The sequence below is a fragment of the Procambarus clarkii genome, chromosome 34, assembly GCF_040958095.1.
Source record: "Procambarus clarkii isolate CNS0578487 chromosome 34, FALCON_Pclarkii_2.0, whole genome shotgun sequence".
Classification (NCBI taxonomy): Eukaryota; Metazoa; Arthropoda; class Malacostraca; order Decapoda; family Cambaridae; genus Procambarus; species Procambarus clarkii.
In genome coordinates, this window is record NC_091183.1 from 14,523,213 (window position 1) to 14,543,074 (window position 19,862).

The 19,862-nt window shown below is 37.9% G+C and overlaps 1 pseudogene; it reads left to right on the forward strand.

The window, feature by feature from the left end:
- The first annotated feature begins 2,376 nt into the window (after window positions 1-2,376).
- Window positions 2,377-19,862, forward strand: part of LOC138371004 (serine/Arginine-related protein 53-like) — a 47,668-nt pseudogene continuing 30,182 nt past the window's right edge.

Genomic DNA, 19,862 nt, shown 5'->3' on the forward strand with positions numbered 1-19,862 from the left:
GCTATTCCAAAGGAAACAGAGAGTTAGTATAAATGGGGTTAAGTCAGAGTGGGATAATGTTGTTAGTGGAGTACCTCAGGGCTCTGTCCTGGGACCTCTATTGTTTATAATATATATAAATGATTTAGATTCACGTTTGAGTAGCAACATTTGCAAATTTGCCGATGATACGAAAATCGGTAGGGAAATTATTTCGGAGGAGGACTCATTATCACTTCAAGTTGATCTAGATAGGGTTTTGAAATGGTCAAAGGATTGGCAAATGCAGTTTAACGCTGATAAATGTAAAGTTCTGAGGCTAGGTAATGATGATAGAGTTACAAGATACGAGCTAGATGGTGTTGTTATTGCGAAGTCGGATTGCGAAAGGGATCTGGGAGTTACGATTAGTAGGAATTTAAAACAAAAGGATCAATGCATGAATGTTCGTAATAAGGCGAATAGGACACTGGGATTTATTAATCGAAGCGTTAGTATCAAGACACCTGGTGTGGTTCTTAAGCTATATCTTGCTCTGGTTAGGCCCCATTTAGATTATGCAGTTCAGTTTTGGTCGCCGTATTATAGAATGGATATAAATTCACTTGAACGTGTCCAACATAGGATGACTAAGTTAGTTCCCCAAATTAGAAATCTTTCATATGAAGAAAGATTAACAAAGCTTAAGTTGCATTGACTGGAAAGGCGAAGAGTTAGGGGTGACATGATAGAGGTTTACAAGTGGATGAATAGACATAACAAGGGGGATATTAATAGGGTATTAAAAATATCAACACAAGACAGAACACGAAACAATGGGTATAAATTGGATAAGTTTAGATTTAATAAAGACTTGGGTAAATACTGGTTCAGTAACAGGGTTGTTGATTTGTGGAACCAACTGCCACGTAACGCGGTGGAGGTGGGGTCCCTCGATTGTTTCAAGCGCGGGTTGGACAAGTATATGAGTGGGATTGGGTGGTTATAGATAGGAGCTGCCTCGTATGGGCCAATAGGCCTTCTGCAGTTACCTTTGTTCTTATGTTCTTTGGTTTGTTCGTTTGTTCGCAAACCTTACCACTATCAACTGCCTCAAATATGCAGGAATAAAATGATAGCAAATTTGTTAAACATGAACGGCCATTTGTAAATCCATGTTGTGACTCGTTTATTAATTTATGTTTTTCAAGATGAAGACGAATGGTATTTGCGATTATCGATTTAATAATGATAAGAGTTACAGGGTACAAGCTAGATGGTGTTGAGATTACGAAATCGAATTGTGAAAGGGATCTGTGAGTTATGATTAGTAAGAATTTAAAACCAAAGGATCAATGCAAGAATGTTCGTAATAATGCAAATAGAAGACTGGGATTTATTTATCGACGACGTTGTGATTCACTTGAACGTATCCAGCGAAGGATGGCAAAGTTCATTCCACAAATTAGAAATCTTTCATATGGAGAGAGATTAACATAGCTTAACGTTCATTCACTGGAAACGCGAAGAGTTAGGGGTGACATGATAGAGGTTTACAAGTGGATGAATGGACATAACAAAGGGGATATTAATAGAGTATTAAAAGTATCAACAAAGGACAGAATACGAAACAATGGGTATATACTGAATAAGTTTAGATTTCGGAAAGACCTGGGTAAATACTGGTTCGGTAATAAGATTGTTGATTTGTGGAACCATTTGCCACATGGCGTGGTGGAGGTGGGAGTCCCTTGATTTTTTTAAGCGTGGGTTGGACATGTATATAAGTGGTATTGGGTGGTTATAAATAGAAGCTGCCTAGTATGGGCCAATAGGCCTTCTTAAGTTACCTTTATTCATATGTTGTTATGCTTGACCAATGTCATGGATAGAAAATATACCTTTAATACTTATATTCGAAAACATCGATGTTGCACCCGACAACGCTTAAGTAGCCTTTATGATATTACAAAAATATATATGTATAATTTTTAGGCTTATCTTAACGCGTCTCAAAAAATCAAAGCACTTCCCGAATAACAGTTTAGAGGTGTGGTGTTACAAACTGCACCAACTATCAAGAGGAAGAAGAATTAGTAGTGAGGTGCTGTTATGGTTTATTTATGCCCATGCCACCTCTTGGATGGCCATACCTTCAATCATCACTGTTGAGCCACTTCCTTAGAGACATTCCTAGACTAAACATCTTCATCTTATTAGCAACACCGGACTGTCTTATTGGTTAACGCATCCACTCGCACTGCTATTGGATGAAGAAAAACTGTTCATTAATTCGAATAACAAAGGTTTCAGCGGCGTGTCGTGTACTGCGGGAACTGTATGAAGGAGCCATACAGTACGTAAATTAAGAAGAAATCCCCTACAACTGCACGTATAATTGTAGATAATATTGCAAACATGGGCCGTTACTCGATAGATTCAAGCAGTGAGGGGACCAGCAAAAGGAAACGGAGAAATAGGTCTCAGAGTAGCAGCAGTACTAGTTCCAGAAGTCGTCATCGTCACCATAAAAAGTCACGGACACACAGAAGACGTTCCTCTAGTCGGTCATTAAGCCGGTCGCCCAGCCCTCTGTCAGACAGGCGTTCTCGTTGTCCATCGCTCAGCCCTCTGTCAGACAGGCGTTCTCGTTGTCCATCGCCCAGCCCTCTGTCAGACAGGCGTTCTCGTTGTCCATCGCCCAGCCCTCTGTCAAACAGGCGTTCTCGTTGTCCATCGCCCAGCCCTCTGTCAGACAGGTGTTCTCGTTGTCCATCGCCCAGCCCTCTGTCAGACAGGTGTTCTCGTTGTCCATCGCCCAGCCCTGTCAGGCGGGCGTTCTCGTTGTCCATCACCCAGTCCTCTGGCACGCAGGCGTACTCGCTGTTCATCAGCCAGTCCTCTGTCAAGCAGGCGTTCTCGTTGTCTATCGCCCAGTCCTCTGCCATGCAGGCGTTCTTGCTGTTCATCACCCAGTCCTCTGTCACGCAGCCGTTCTCGCTGTCCATCACCCAGTCCTCTGGCACGCAGGCGTTCTCGCTGTTCATCAGCCAGTCCTCTGTCAAGCAGACGTTCTCGTTGTCCATCGCCCAGTCCTCTGCCATGCAGGCGTTCTTGCTGTTCATCACCTAGTCCTCTGTCACGCAGCCGTTCTCGCTGTCCATCACCCAGTCCTCTGGCACGCAGGCGTTCTCGCTGTTCATCACCCAGTCCTCTGTCAAGCAGGCGTTCTCGTTGTCCATCGCCCAGTCCTCTGCCATGCAGGCGTTCTTGCTGTTCATCACCTAGTCCTCTGTCACGCAGCCGTTCTCGCTGTCCATCACCCAGTCCTCTGGCACGCAGGCGTTCTCGCTGTTCATCACCCAGTCCTCTGTCAAGCAGGTGTTCTCGTTGTCCATCGCCCACTCGGAGGTCCCACTCATCAAGTCGAGATCGAGAGCGCCACAGGCGTCATCGCAGTCCTACTTATTCCCGCTCAAGATCTAGGGACAGATTTAGCCGGAAGCATCAGAGATCCAAGCACAGAGAGCGCAGTTCCAGCTCTGATTCAGATCATAGTGAAAAGTACTCAAAATCATGGTCAGCGAGACGCAGCAGTAGAGCATAAAGGATCAAAGAGACAAAGAAAGGAATAAGGAAAAAGAAAAAGTTCTCAGAAAGTCGTCTACAAAGAGACAAGAAATGCCAGTCTCTGAGCATAGAGAGTAGTAGCATATTCACGAGCTGTAGAAGAAATTGGAGATGATGATTTGGTTCAGCAAGCCTTAAAATCCAGCCGTAGTGGGAAAGCTCCCAAGAAACAAGCTGATAGTAAAGATGGAGATGAATCCAACTTTGGGACACTGCTAAGTTTGCTGCAAAGGAATTGCTAGGAAATTTATGCCTTCTAGTGAGGATAGTCTTTCAAGTCCTCACCTGTATCCTCGAGGAAGAGTATCTATGCAGGATTTTCTCACTTCGCCAAAAAGCTTTGGTTGGAGAACCAACATAAATTGACATGGGAGGATGAAGTCTTGTTCTTCAGAGTGCACATATAATTTGTAAAACATTAAGTACTTGTGGAATGCAGTGCAGTTTTCTTGTGTTAAAATGCGACTTGTCCTGTATATATGAGTTTTACATAGCAAAGAATTTTGTAGGAATGTAGAATGTTTTTTCATTCTACATTCATTTAGAATGTTTTTTCATTCTACATTCATTTAGAATGTTTTTTCATTCTACATTCATTTAGAATGTTTTATAAAACTATGTTTAGGTCTATAAATCAGGGATTTAATAAATCAAAGATGTGTTATATTGAAAATGTTCCTTATTGACATGTTCTCATTGCTGTGAAATAAAGGTTAGTAAAATATATCAGTTTGTTTTTAATCCTAAGTATTGATGAGTATATAAGAACATGAATCCATGGGAAAGTTATTGATTTTGTGTCCAACCAACCCCCCCCCCCCCCCGCCCTTAGTCAATGTGGCCTGGTAGTTATAAGATGATTACGAATACAAAGGCTATCAATGATCTATGACAATTGACATGTACATTTCCTCCTAAAATTATTAAACCTTATTCTACAATACATTACACACAGAAATCACAATTGCGTGATGCATCAAATGAACAAATCCACAAGGTCGATGATTCGAACCTGCGTCCGGGAGCATCCCAGACGCTGCCTCAGTCGACTGAAGTACGACATGGTCAAGAGTTGAAACCGAAGTTCTACTGAACTTACTGGATCCTGCAGCTACTCCTCTACATACTGTACTGGATGTATAATCTTTTGGCAACATAAAGCACAGTATTTCTTTTATGCATAAACTGTTTACAAAAAAAATGGTTTATGAGCAACATGGAGATCGGCAATTTGACAACTGTCAGTTTGAAGTATTTTAGCACTAAAGTGAAAAATAGTATTCGTGGCTTTAATGAAAATATTGTATCTTTGCTGTTCAGAGCAGCAATTTCAGTCTAAAAATCTTTTAAGGAATAGAAATGAAAGTTTAATGTTATCCCCCACACAATACAGTATTGTATAAAACAAAATATATAAGCAAACAGTAAATTCGCAATAATCATTAAAAAAGTCTGCATTTTTTGTTTAAAGAATTCATTTTTATAAAATACTCTACTAGAACTGTCATGAATAGGTTGGTACATGCCTAATAATAAAAATCTTTGGCACATATATGCCTATTCCTCTGTAGCTTAGACCCATGACAAAAAATTTTTAGACCTTTGATTCTTGCCACTCTAAATTAGAATTCTTTTCCAATTGATTACCTTTAATTACATATGAGTCAACAGTTTGAAAAGTAAATATCTCACCGATTTATTTCACTCAAATTGAGCGAAATGACTCGTGTTCCAGGTGACAATATTGGAGACGGCAATTTACAACATTAAGCATGCTTCCAGTTTTACTCGTAATGAGCATAAATATTTCTCATACTTCAGATTCAAAATCTTGTTTGAAATGCTTCATACGAAGCAGTCAATTTATACAGCTCTTTGGAAACAAGAGCTATCTAAAAAACTATCTAAAAGGTTTATTCCAAATGATTTCAATTCAGAGCAAAATGTTCTCTACCATACAGCCTTTTAGATTATATAATAAAAAAATATATAGAAACTCATAAACGCAGTACATCACCGATGTTACTTGCAAGTGCTTTATTCACCTTCAACATCATAATGACAGTTGAGAGCCATGACCAAAAAGCCGAAGCTCAACCCCCGACAAGTACAACTCTGGGAGCGCACACTGAGAAGAGATCTGGTGTTGCAACACTTGAATAACTGGGACATAATAGTCGACTTCCACGGTCTTCAGGATACGAATCGACTTTGCGAGATGTAGGATTTTACTGGAAGGGAAAAAATATCAAACTTTCCATTCCGTAACTTTGTAGCTTAACGAAGATTAACTGTTTTTCCAATTTGGTCCCAAGTGTTTAAAAGCATTTTATACACAACTAATACACGAGAGGCTAAGTTCATTTTAGTTATGTCTTCACAACAAAAATAATTAAGCCTATGCTAGGCTACAAAAAAATTAGTTTACAAATTCGTGATAAATGAAACTTTAAATTCAAAAAAATCATAATTTTAAAATGAAAATAGGTGCAGAACTAAGAACTCTGCTCAAAAATCATGCTCAGTCAAATTTCCGACATTTAAGATATTAATGAAAACTGCAGGGGGGGGGGGTAGGTCATGATATGACCCATTGCTGTTTTCAGTAATTGGCATATTTTCGGTAAAAAAAGTGTAAGTTTGAAAGTAAAAACAGGTGCAGAGAGATAGAATTCGGCTCCAAAATCCTGCTTACGAGTCAAATTTCCGACGTTTTAGATATTTTGAAAACTGCAGGGGGGTTTGGGAAAAAATATGACCCATCACCGTTTTCAGTAATTGGAATATTTTCGGTATAAAAAGTCTTAATTTGAAAATGTAAATCAGTGTAGAGAGTCAGAATTCGGCACAAAAATCACGCTCAGGAGTCAATTTTCCGACACTTCAGATATTTTGAAAACTGCGGGGAGGAATGTGCAAAGTATGACCAATCGCCGTTTTCTGTAATTGACATATTTTCGATATAAAAATTCGTAATTTGAAACTGAAATTTGGTGCAGAGTCAGAATTCGGCTGAAAAATTACCCTTTAAATTCAAATTTCTGACATTTCACATAATTTGAAAAGTGCAAGGGGGTTTGGGCATAATATGACCCATCGCAGTTTTCAGAAATTTGCATATTTTCAGTATAAAACGTCGTAATTTGAAAATGAAATATGTGCAGAGAGTCAGAATTCGGCTAAAAAATCACGATTAGGAGTCAAATTTTTGACATTTCAGATATTTTGAATACTGCAGGAGGGTTTGGGCAGAATATGACCCATCGTTGTTTTCAGTAATTGACATATTTTCGGTATAAAAAGTTGTAATTTGAAACTGTAATTTGAGGCAGAGTCAGAATTCGGTTCAAGAATCACGCTCAGGATTCCAATTTCCGACATTTCACATATTTTGAAAACTGCAGGGTAGTTTGTGCAAAATATGACCCATCGTTGTTTTCAGTAATTTGCATATTTTCGGTATTAAAAGTCGAAATTTGAAAATTAAAATAGGTGCAGAGGGTCAAAATTCGCCTCAAAAATCACGATTAGGAGTCAAATTTCCGATATTTCAGATATTTTGAAATTTGTTGGGCGGTTTTGGCAAAATATGACCCATCGCCGTTTTTAGTAATTGGCATATTTTCGGTATAAAAATTCATAATTTGAAAATGAAAATAGGTGCAGATCAGAATTCGGCTCAAAAATCACGCTCACGATTCGAATTTCCAACATTTCAGATATTTTGAAAACTGCATGGAGGTTTGGCGAAAATATGACCCATCGCCATTTCAGTAATTGACATATGTTCGGTATAAATAGTTCTAATTTGAAACTGAAATTTGGTGTAGAGTCAGAATTCGGCTCAAAAATCACCCTTAGTCAAATTTCCGATACTTCAGATATTTTGAAAACTGCTGGGGCGGGGGGCAAAATATGACCCTTTGCCGTTTTCAGTAATTGGCACATTTTCGGTATAAAAAGTCATAATATGAAAATGAAATTAGGTGCAGAGAGTCAGAATTTGGCTCAAATATCACACTCAGGAGTCATATTTCCGACATTTCAAAAATTTTGAAAACTGCAGGGGATTTAGGCAAAATATGACCCATAGCCGTTTTCAGTAATTGGCAAACTTTAGGTATAAAAATTCGTAATTTAAAAATGAAAATAGGTGCAGCGAGTCAGAAATCGGCTCAAAAATCACGCTCAGGAGTCAAATTTCCGACATTTCAGATAATTTGAAAACAACAGAGACCGTTTGGCCAAAACATAACCCATCGCCCATTTCAGTAATTGGCAAACTTTAGATAAAAAAAGTCGTAATTTGAAAATAAAAATAGGTGCATTGAGTCAGAATTCGGCTCAAAAATCACGCTCAGGAGTCAAATTTCCGACATTTCACTGAGGGGGGGGGGGGCAAAATGTGACCCAATGCTGTTTTCAGTAATTGCCATATTTTCGGTATAAAAAATCGTAATTTGAAAAGGAAATTAGGTGCAGAGAGTCGGAATTCGGCTCAAAGATCACGCCCAGGAGTCATACTTTCGACATTTCAATTATTATGAAAATTGCAGGGGATTTGGGCAAAATAGGACTCATCACCGTTTTCAGTAATTGGCATATTTTCGGTATAAAAAGTCGTAATTTTAAAATGAAAACAGGTGCACAGATTCGGAGCTCGGCTCAAAAATCATGCTCAGGTCTCAAACTTCCGACATTTCAGATATTTTGAAAATTGCAGAGGGGTTTGAATAAAATATGACCCATCGCCGTTTTCGGTAATTAGCATATTTTTGGCATAACAAAATCATAATATGAAAATGAAAATAGGTGCAGAGTCAGAATTCGGCTCAAAAATCACGCTGATGAGTCAAATTGCCAACATTTCAGATATTTTGAAAACTGCAGGGAGGTTTTGGCAAAATATGCCTCTTCGCAGTTGTCATTAATTGGTATATTTTTGGTATAAAAAGTCGTAATTTGAAACTGAAATTTGGTGCAGAGTGAGAATTCGGCCCAAAAATCATGCTCAGAAGTCAAATTTACCGACATTTATCGTATTTTGAAAACTGCAGGGGGGTTTGGACAGAATATGACCCATTGCCATTTTCTGTAGTTGGCATATTTTCGGTATAAAAAGTCTAAATTTAAAAATGAAAATAGGTGCAGAGAGTCAGAATTCGGCTCAAAAATGACGCTCAGGAGTCAAATTTCCGACATTTCAGGTATTTTGATAATTGCAGGAGGGTTTGGGCAAAATATGATCCCATTATTGTTTACAATAATTTGCTTAATTTCGGTATGAAAATTCGAAATTTGAAAATGAAAATAGGCGCAGAGAGTCAGAGTTCGCCTCAGAAATCACGCTTAGGAGTCAAATTTCCGACATTTCAGATATTTTGACATCTGCAGGGATGTTTGGGCAAAATATGACTCATCGCTATTTTCAGTAATTGGAGAATTTTCGGTATAAAAAGTCGTAATTTTAAAATGAAAATAGGTGCAGAGTTAGAATTCGCCTCAAAAATGGCGCTCAGGATTCAAATTTCTGACATATCGCATATTTTGAAAACGGCCGGGGGGTTTGGGCAAAATATGACCCATCGTTGTTTTCAGTAATTTGCATATTTTCGGTATTAAAACTCGAAATTTGAAAATTAATGTAGGTGCAGAGGGTGAGACTTGGGCTCAAAAATTACGCTTAGGAGTCAAATTTCCGATTTTTCAGATATTTGGAAAACTGCAGGGGATTTGTGCAAAATATGACCCATAGCCGTTTTCAGTAATTGGCATATTTTCGGTATAAAAAGTCGTAATTTTAAAATGAAAATATATGCAGAGAGTCAGAACTCGGCTCAAAAATCATGCCCAGGTCTCAAATTTCCGACATTTCAGATATTTTGAAAACTGCAGGGGGGGGGGGGGTCTGGGCAAAATATGACCCATCGGCCTTTTCAGTAATTGGCGTATTTTCGGTATTAAAAGTCGTAATTTGAAACTGAAATTTGTTGCACAGTCAGAATTCTGCTCAAAAATCACGCTCAGGATTGAAATTTCCGATATTTCTGGAATTTTGATAACTGCAGTGGGGATTTGGGCAAAATATGACCGATCGCAGTTTTCAGTAATTTGCATATTTTCGGTATAAAAAGGCGTAATTTGAAAATGAAAATAGATGCAGACAATCAGAATTCGGCTAAAAAAATCACACTCAGGAGCCAAATATCCGACGTTTGAGATAATTAGAAACTTCAGGGAGGTTTGGGCAAAATAGGACCCATCGCTGTTTTCAGTAATTGGCATATTTTCGATATAAACAGTCTTAATATGAAAATGAAAATAGGTGTAGAGAATCAGAATTTGGCTAAAAAATCACGCTCAGCAGTCAAATTTCCGACATTTCAAATATTTTGAAAACATCATGGTAAAGGGGGGAGGGGGGAAAAATATGAACCATCTCCTTTCTAAGTAATTGGCAAATTTTCTGTATGAAAATTTATAATTCGAAAATGAAAATAGGTGCAGAGAGTCAGAATTCGTTTCAAAATTCACGCTCAGGAGTCAAATTTCCGACATTTCTGATATTTTGAAAGCTGCGGGAGGGGGGGGGGGGGGGGTTTGGTCTAACCATGACCCATCGCCGTTTTCTGCAATTGGCATATTTTCGGTATAAAAAGAATATTTTGAAAATGAAAATATGAGCAAAGAGTCAGAATTTGTTTCAAAATTCACGCACAGGGGTCAAATTTCCGACAATTCAGATATTTTGAAAACTGCAGGGGGGAGGGGGGTGTGGGCAAAATATGACCCATCGCCGTTTTCAATAATAGACATATTTTCGGAATAAAAATCATAATTTGAAAACGAAAATAGGTGCAGAATCAGAAATCAGCTCAAAAATCACGCTCAGGAGATAAATTTTCGACATTTCAAAGACTCTAAAGAACTGCAGGGAGGTTTGGGCAAATTATGACCTATCGCTGTTTTAAGTAATTTGCATATTTTCAGTATAAAAAGTCGTAATTAGAACCTGAAATTTGGTGCCGAGTCAGAATTCGGCTCATAAATTACGCTCAGGAGTCAAGTTTCCGACATTTCAGATATTTTGACAACTGCAGGGGAGTTTGATCAAAATATGACCAATCGCAGTTTTCAGTAATTGGCATATTTTCGGTATAAATAGTCGTAATTTGAAAATGAAGATATGAGCAGAAAGCCAGAATTCAGCACAAAAATCACGCTCAGGATTCAAACTTTCGACATTTCAGATATTTTAAAAACTGCAGGCAGTTTTTGGCAATATATGACCCATCGCTGTTTTCTTGAAAATTGGTTCAGAGAGCCAGTATTCGACTCAAAAATTACACTCAGGAGTCAAATTTTGACGTTTCAGATATTTTAAAAACTGCAAAGTATGGGGGGTGGGGCAAAATATTACACATAGCCTTTTTCAGTTATTGGCTAATTTTCAGTATAAAAAGTCGAAATTTGAAAATGAAAAAAGGTGCAGAGAGTCAAAATTCGTCTCAAAAATCACCCTCAGGAGTCAAATTTCCGACATTTCGAAAACTACAGGGGGATGGGGTGGGTTTAACCAAAAGATGACCCTTCGCCGTTTTCAGTAATTGGCATATTTTCAGAAAAATCGTCGTAATTTGAAATGAAAATTTGTGCAGAGAGTCAGAATTCAGCTTAAAAAATCACTCTCAGGAGTAAAATTTCCAACATTTCAGATATTTTGAAAACTGTTGAGTAGGGGGGGTGGTGCAAAATATGACCCATAGCCTTTTTTAGTAATTGGCAAATTTTCGGTATAAAAAGTCGTAATTTGAAAATGAAAAAAGGAGCAGAGTCAAAATTCGGCTCAAAATTCACGCAAAGGGGTCAAATTTCCGACATTTTAGATATTTTGAAAACTGCAGAGGGGAGGGGTGGGTTTAAGCATAATATGACTTATCGCCGTTTTCAGTAATTGTATAATCGTATAATTTCGTATAATTCAACACGTTCAAGTGAATTTATATCCATTCTATAATATGGCGACCAAAACTGAACTGCATTATCTAAATGGGGCCTAACCAGAGCAAGATATAGCTTAAGAACCACACCAGGTGTCTTGTTACTAACGCTTCAATTAATAAATCCCAGTGTCCTATTCGCCTTATTACGAACATTCATGCATTGATCCTTTTGTTTTAAATTCTTATTAATCATAACTCCCAGATCCCTTTCGCAATCCGACTTCGCAATCTCAACACCATCTAGCTAGTATCTTGTAACTCTATCATCATTACCTAGCCTCAGAACTTTATATTTATCAGCATTAAACTGCATTTGCCAATCCTTTGACCATTTCAAAACCCTATCTAGATCAACTTGTAGTGATAGTGAGTCCTCCTCCGAATTAATTTCCCTACCGATTTTCGTATCATCGGCAAATTTGCAAATGTTGCTACTCAAACCTGAATCTAAATCATTTATATATATTATAAACAACAGAGGTCCCAGGACAGAGCCCTGAGGTACTCCACTAACAACATTATCCTACTCTGACTTAACCCCATTTATACTAACTCTCTGTTTCCTTTGGAATAGCCATGCCCTAATCCAAGTTAATATAGCACCCCCAATACTATGAGCTTCTATTTTTTTAATTAGTCTTTCATGTGGCACTGTATCAAAAGCTTTGCTAAAGTCAAGGTACTTTATCATCACAATCCTTACCACTATCAACTGCCTCAACTATGCTGGAATAAAAAGTTAGCAAATTTGTTAAACATGAACTGCCATATATAAAACCATGTTGCGACTCATTTAATAATTTATGTTTTTCAAGATGGAGACGAATTGTATTTGCAATTATTGATTCAAGTAACTTTCCCACAATAGACGTTAGGCTAATTGACCGATAGTTTGACGCAAGTGATCTATCTCCTTTCTTAAAAATTGGTACCACATAAGAACATAAGAACAAAGGCAACTGCAGAAGGCCGTTTGGCCCATACGAGGCAGCTCCTATTTATAACCACCCAATCCCACTCATATACATGTCCAACCCATGCTTGAAACAATCGAGGGACCCCACCTCCACAATGTTACGCGGCAATTGGTTCCACAAATCAACAACCCTGTTACTGAACCAGTATTTACCCAAGTCTTTCCTAAATCTAAACTTATCCAATTTATACCCATTGTTTCGTGTTCTGTCTAGTGTTGATACTTTTAATACCCTATTAATATCCCCTTTGTTATGTCCATTCACCCACTTGTAAACCTCTATCATGTCACCCCTAACTCTTCGCCTTTCCAGGGAATGTCACTTAAGCTTTGTCAATCTTTCTTCATATGAAAGATTTCTAATTTGGGGAATTAACTTAGTCATCCTACGCTGGACACGTTCAAGTGAATTTATATCCATTCCATTATATGGCGACCAAAACTTAACTGCATAATCTAAATGGGGCCTAACTAGAGCAAGATATAGCTTGAGAACCACACCAGGTGTCTTGTTACTAACGCTTCGATTAATAAATCCAAGTGTCCGATTTGCCTTATTACGAATATTTATGCATTGATCCTTTTGTTTTAAATTCTTACTAATCATAACTCCCAGATCCCTTTCGCAATTCGACTTCGCAATCTCAACACCATCTAGCTCGTATCTTGTAACCCTATCATCATTACCTAACCTCAGAACTTTACATTTATCAGCATTAAACTGCATCTGCCAATCCTTCGACCATTTCAAAACCCTATCTAGATCAACTTGAAGTGATAGTGAGTCCTCCTCCGAATTAATTTCCCTACCGATTTTCGTATCATCGGCAAATTTGCAAATGTTGCTACTCAAACCTGAATCTAAATCATTTATATATATTATAAACAACAGAGGTCCCAGGACAGAGCCCTGAGGTACTCCACTAACAACATTATCCTACTCTGACTTAACCCCATTTATACTAACTCTCTGTTTCCTTTGGAATAGCCATGCCCTAATCCAAGTTAATATAGCACCCCCAATACTATGAGCTTCTATTTTTTTAATTAGTCTTTCATGTGGCACTGTATCAAAAGCTTTGCTAAAGTCAAGGTACACAACATCGCAATCCTTACCACTATCTACTGCCTCAACAATGCTAGAATAAAAAGATAGCAAATTTGTTAAACATGAACGGCCATTTATAAAACCATGTTGCGACTCAATTATTAATTTATGTTTTTCAAGATGAAGACGAATTTTATTTGCTATTATAGATTCGAGTAACTTTCCCACAATAGACGTTAGGCTAATTGGTCGATAGTTAGACGAAAGTGATCAATCTCCTTTCTTAAAAACTGGTATCACATTAGATACCTTCCATGACTCTGGCGCTCTGCCTGACTCTATTGCTTTAATAAATATGGTAGACAGTGGCTCGGAAAGCTCCTCTTTGCATTCTTTAAGCACCCTGGCAAACACTTCATCCGGCCCGGGGGATTTGTTTGATATTAGTTTTTCTAATTGTTTAATTACATCCTCCCTGGTAACTGCTAAACTAGTCAACCTTTCCTCATCCCCACCCACATAGACTTGTTCCGCTGAAGGCATATATGGTTCTTCTTTAGTAAATACAGATATAAAATATTTGTTAAAAGTACTACTCATCTCCTTGTCATTATCCGTTATTTGACCTGTCTCAGATTTTTAATGGACCTATCCTTTCCCTAGTCTCAGTTCGATATAACTAAAAAAAAACTTAAGGATTTGACTTTGCTTGCTCTGCTATGCGAACTTCATAGTTTCTTTTTGCTTTCCTAATCTCTTTTTTAACATTTCTAACCAGTTGTATGAATTCCTGTTCTAACCTGACTTCCCCATTCTTAATCCTTTTGTACCAAGCTCTCTTTTTACCTATAAGATTCTTTAAATTATTTGTTATCCACTTTGAGTCATTAGTATTCGACCTATTCAATTTGTATGGTATACTACGTTCCTGTGCTTTGTTTAGAATATTCTTAAATAAGTTATATATTAAATCCACATCGAAATCCCCTTTTTCGTCACCTATCGCTGGGTTCATGTCTCGCTCTAAGACCGGCCCACACCCCATACCCAAGAGTTTCCAATCTATTTGACCCAAAAAATTTCATAGGCTATTAAAATCAGCTTTTCGAAAATCTGGCACTTTAACAGAATTTTCTCCTACAGGTCTATTCCATTCAATGCTAAATCTGATTTCTTTGCGATCACTGTTCCCTAGCTCACTCCCTATTTCGATGTCATTAATTTGTGTTTCCCTGTTAGTTAACACTAAATCTAAAATATTATTGTCCCGCGTTGGTTCCTTAATGTGTTGCTTAAGAAAGCAATCGTCAATTAATTCTAGAAAATCTTCTGCTTCACTATTCCCTGTTTTGTTCACCCAGTTTATTCAACTAAAATTAAAGTCACCCATGACATAAATACTGTTAGATCTAGAGGCTCTAGATATTTCATTCAATAGATGCTTTGCTTCCATTCTGTCTAAATTTGGTGGCCTATATATAATCTCCTATTATAATATTATTTGCTTTTTCGTTTAATTCTATCCAAATAGTTTCTGTGTGTGGCTCAGTTTTGATTCCCTCTTTGAGACTACATTTCAAATTGTCCCTAACATATATGGCTACTCCCCCTCCTCGTCTAATATATCTATCTGTGTGAAATAGTTTAAATCCATTTATCTGATATTCAGCTAATAGTTCTCTATTTTCCACGTTCATCCACGTTTCGGTAAGTGCAATAATATCTATTTTTTCTGTGCAGACAAGAGCATTTAATTCATTAATTTTATTTCTTAGACTTCTACTGTTAGTGTAATATATCCTAAGTGAATTGTTATTTTGAGGCCCTTTTCTTTCCCTGATCATTTTGCCAATTCTTTTCTCCCACGAACACATACTTTTATTACCTCCTTCCTCCAAATCAATTCCCATACCACTATCTACTAACAGTTTAAACCCAAACAAACACCTCTAACCACTGGTTCCAACGAGTTCGCAACAGCAACAACCCCAGCCCTCGATAGATGCACCCCATCACGAGCATACATTTCATTTCTTCCATAGAAGCGTTCCCAGTTGTCTATGAAAGATATTGCATTTGATTTGCAATATCTTTCCAGCCGGCAATTGACACCAAGTGCCCTCGACATCCATTCATTTCCCACTCCCTTTCTTGGAAGAATGCCACATAGTATCAGGATTCCTCCCTTGCTCCTAACTAATTCAATGGCTGTCCCAAATCTCTGTATTAGTTCCTCACTCCTAACTCGCCCAACTTCATTACCCCCTGCACTAATACAAATAATGGGTTTGTTCCCAATTCCCGTCATAATATCATTCATGTTTTCAACAATATCTCCAATTCCAGCTCCTGGATAGCAAACCCTTAATCTGTTCCCCCAATCTCTGGCACAAAACGTTCTGTCTAAATACCTAACCTGGGAATCTCCCACAACCAAAATTCGCTTCCGTACCGCCCTAACTTTCTGAGCAGCCTGAGGGGCCTGCGCTCCGCCGTTCCTCGCTGATTTCCTCGCTGCAGGAGCACTACAGCACTCGTCCTCCAACACGGCAAATGAATTTGCCGTCCTTAGGGCGTCTGTAGGCGGCCTTGTCAAGGTCTTCTTAAGACCCCTGTCTTTCACTACTCTCCACGATGAGGTCTCGTCAACACTGGTCTCCTCCTTCGTTTCCTCTCGAAGTCTCAGCTGTCGTACCTCCTCCCGCAGGGAATCCATCTCTGCTCTCAGAGCTCCAACCAAACTCACCAAATCATTTACTAATCCTTCCATTATTGCAATAATAATGTTACTCCAGAGCTCCAGCTAACACAACCTCTCACTGTGACAGCACCTGACTGATTCAAATAGTTTGACGCAAGAGATCTATCTCCTTTCTTAAAAATTGGTACAACATTAGCTACCTTCCATGACTCTGGCACTCTGCCTGACTCTATTGATTTAATAAATACGGTAGACAGTGGCTCGGAAAGCTCCTCTTTGCATTCTTTAAGCACCCTGGCAAACAATTCATCCGGCTCTGGGGCTTTGTTTGGTTTTAGTTTTTCTAATTGTTTAATTACATCCTCCCTGGTAACTGCTAAACTAGTCAACCTGTCCTCATCCCCACCCACATAGACTTGTTTAGCTGAAGGCATATTGTTAAGTTCTTCTTTAGTAAATACAGATATAAAATATTTGTTAAAAATACTACTCATCTCCTTGTCATTATCCGTTATTTGACCTGTCTCAGAATTTAATGGACCTATCCTTTCCCTAGTCTTAGTTCGATATAACTGAACAAAAACCTTTAGGATTTGACTTTGCTTGCTCTGCTATGCGAACTTCATAGTTTCTTTTTGCTTTCCTAATCTCTTTTTTAACATTTCTATCCAGTTGTATGAATTAAAAACTGAGAGAGGTCAAATAACAGATAGTGATGAAGAGATGAGTAGTATTTTTAATAAATATTTTGTATCTGTATTTACTGAAGAGGAACTTAACAATATGCCTTCAGCTGAACAAGTCTATGTGGGGTGGGGATGAGGACAGGTTGACGAGTTTAGCAGTTACCAGGGAGGATGTAATTAAACAAATAGTAAAACTCAAACCAAACAAATCCCCAGGGCCGGATGAAGTGTTTGCCAGGGTGCTTAAAGAATGCAAAGAGGAGCTTTGTGACCCACTGTCAACCATATTTAATAAATCAATAGAGTCAGGCAGAGTGCCAGAGTTTTGGAAAGTTGCTAATGTGATACCAGTTTTTAAGAAAGGAGATAGATCACCCATGTCACCCATGACATAAATACTGTAAGATCTAGATGCTCTAGATATTTCATCCCATAGGTGCTTTGCTTCCATTCTGTCTAAATTTGGTGGCCTATATATTACTCCTATTATAATATTATTAGCATTTTCGTTTAATTCTATCCAAATAGTTTCTGTGTGTGGCTCTGTTTTGATTACCTCTTTGAGACTACATTTCAAATTGTCCCTAACATATATGGCTACTTCACCTCCTCGTCTAATATATCTATCTGTGTGAAATAGTTTAAATCCGTATATTTGATATTCAGCTAATAGTTCTAGTAATTAGCTAGTCTAGTTCTAGTAATATTCATCCACGTTTCGGTAAGTGCAATAATATCTATTTTTTCTGTGCAGACAAGAGCATTTAATTCGTTAATTTTATTTCTTAGACTTCTACTGTTAGTGTAATATACCCTAAGTGAATTGTTATTTTGCGGACCTTCTCTTTCCCTGATCGTTTTGCCAATTCCTTTCTCCCACAAACACATACTTTTATTACCTCCTTCCTCCAAATCAATTCCCATACCTCTATCTACTAACAGTTTAAACCCAAACAAACACCTCTAACCACTTCTTCCAACGAGTTCGCAACAGCAACAACCCCAGCTCTCGATAGATGCACCCCATCACGAGCATACATTTCATTTCTTCCATAGAAGTGTTCCCAGTTGTCTATGAAAGATATTGCATTTGATTTGCAATATCTTTCCAGCCGGCAATTGACACCAAGTGCCCTCGATATCCATTCATTTCCCACTCCCTTTCTTGGAAGAATGCCACATATGATCGGGATTCCTCCCTTGCTCCTAACTAATTCTATGGCTGTTTTATACCTAGTCTCAAAGAGGGAATCAAAACTGAGCCACACACATAAACTATTTGCATAGAATTATACGAAAAATCAAATAATATTATAATAGAAGTTATATATAGGCCACCAAATTTAGACAGAATGGAAGCAGAGCATCTATGGGATGAAATATCTAGAGCATCTAGATATAACAGTACTTATGTCATGGGTGACTTTAATTTTAGTGAAATAAACTGGGTGAGCAAAACAGGGAATAGTGAAGCAGAAGATGTTCTAGAATTAATTGACGATTGCTTTCTTACGGAACACATTAAGGAACCAACGCGGGAAAATAATATTTTAGATTTAGTGTTAACTAACAGGGAAGCACAAATTAATGACATCGAAATAGGGAGTGAGCTAGGGAACAGTGATCACAAAGTAATCAGATTTAGCATAGAATGGAATAGACCTGTAGGAGAAAATTCTGTTAAAGTGCCAGATTTTCGAAAAGCTGATTTTAATAGCCTAAGAAATTTTTTGGGTCAAATAGACTGGAAAGTCTTGGGTATGGGGTGTGGGCCGGTCTTAGAGCGAGACATGAACCCAGCGATAGGTGACGTAAAAGGGGATTTCGATGTGGATTTAATATATAACTTATTTAAGAATATTCTAAACAAAGCACAGGAACGTAGTATACCATACAAATTGAATAGATGGAATACAAATGACCCAAAGTGGATAACAAATAATTTAAAGAACCTTATAGGTAAAAAGAGAGCTTGGTACAAAAGGATTAAGAATGGGGAAGTCAGTTTAGAACAGGAATTCATACAACTGGTTGGAAATGTTAAAAAAGAGATTAGGAAAGCAAAAAGAAACTATGAAGTTCGCATAGCAGAGCAAGCAAAGTCAAATCCTAAAGGGTTTTTTCAGTTATATCGAACTAAGACTACGGAAAGGATAGGTCCATTAAAATCTGAGACAGGTCAAATAACGGATAATGACAAGGAGATGAGTAGTATTTTTACCAAATATTTTATATCTGTATTTACTAAAGAAGAACTTAACAATATGCCTTCAGCGGAACAAGTCTATGTGGGTGGGGATGAGGAAAGGTTGACTAGTTTAGCAGTTACCAGGGAGGATGTAATTAAACAATTAGAAAACTAACATCAAACAAATCCCCAGGGCCGGATGAAGTGTTTGCCAGGGTGCTTAAAGAATGCAAAGAGGGGATTTCCGAGCCACTGTCTACCATATTTAATAAATCAATAGAGACAGGCAGAGTGCCAGAGTCATGGAAGGTAGCTAATGTGGTACCAATTTTTAAGAAAGGAGATAGATCACTTGCGTTAAATTATCGGCCAATTAGCCTAACGTCTATTGAGGGAAAGTTACTTGAATCAATAATTGCAAATACAATTCGTCTCCATCTTGAAAAACATAAATTAATAAATGAGCCGCAACATGGTTTTACAAATGGCCGTCCATGTTTAACAAATTTGCTAACTTTTTATTCCAGCATAGTTGAGGCAGTTGATAGTGGTTAGAATTGTGATGTTGTTAAATCTTGACTTTAGCAAAGCTTTTGATACAGTGCCACATGAAAGACTAATTAAAAAAATAGAAGCTCGTGGTATTGGGGGTGCTATATTAAGTTGGATTAG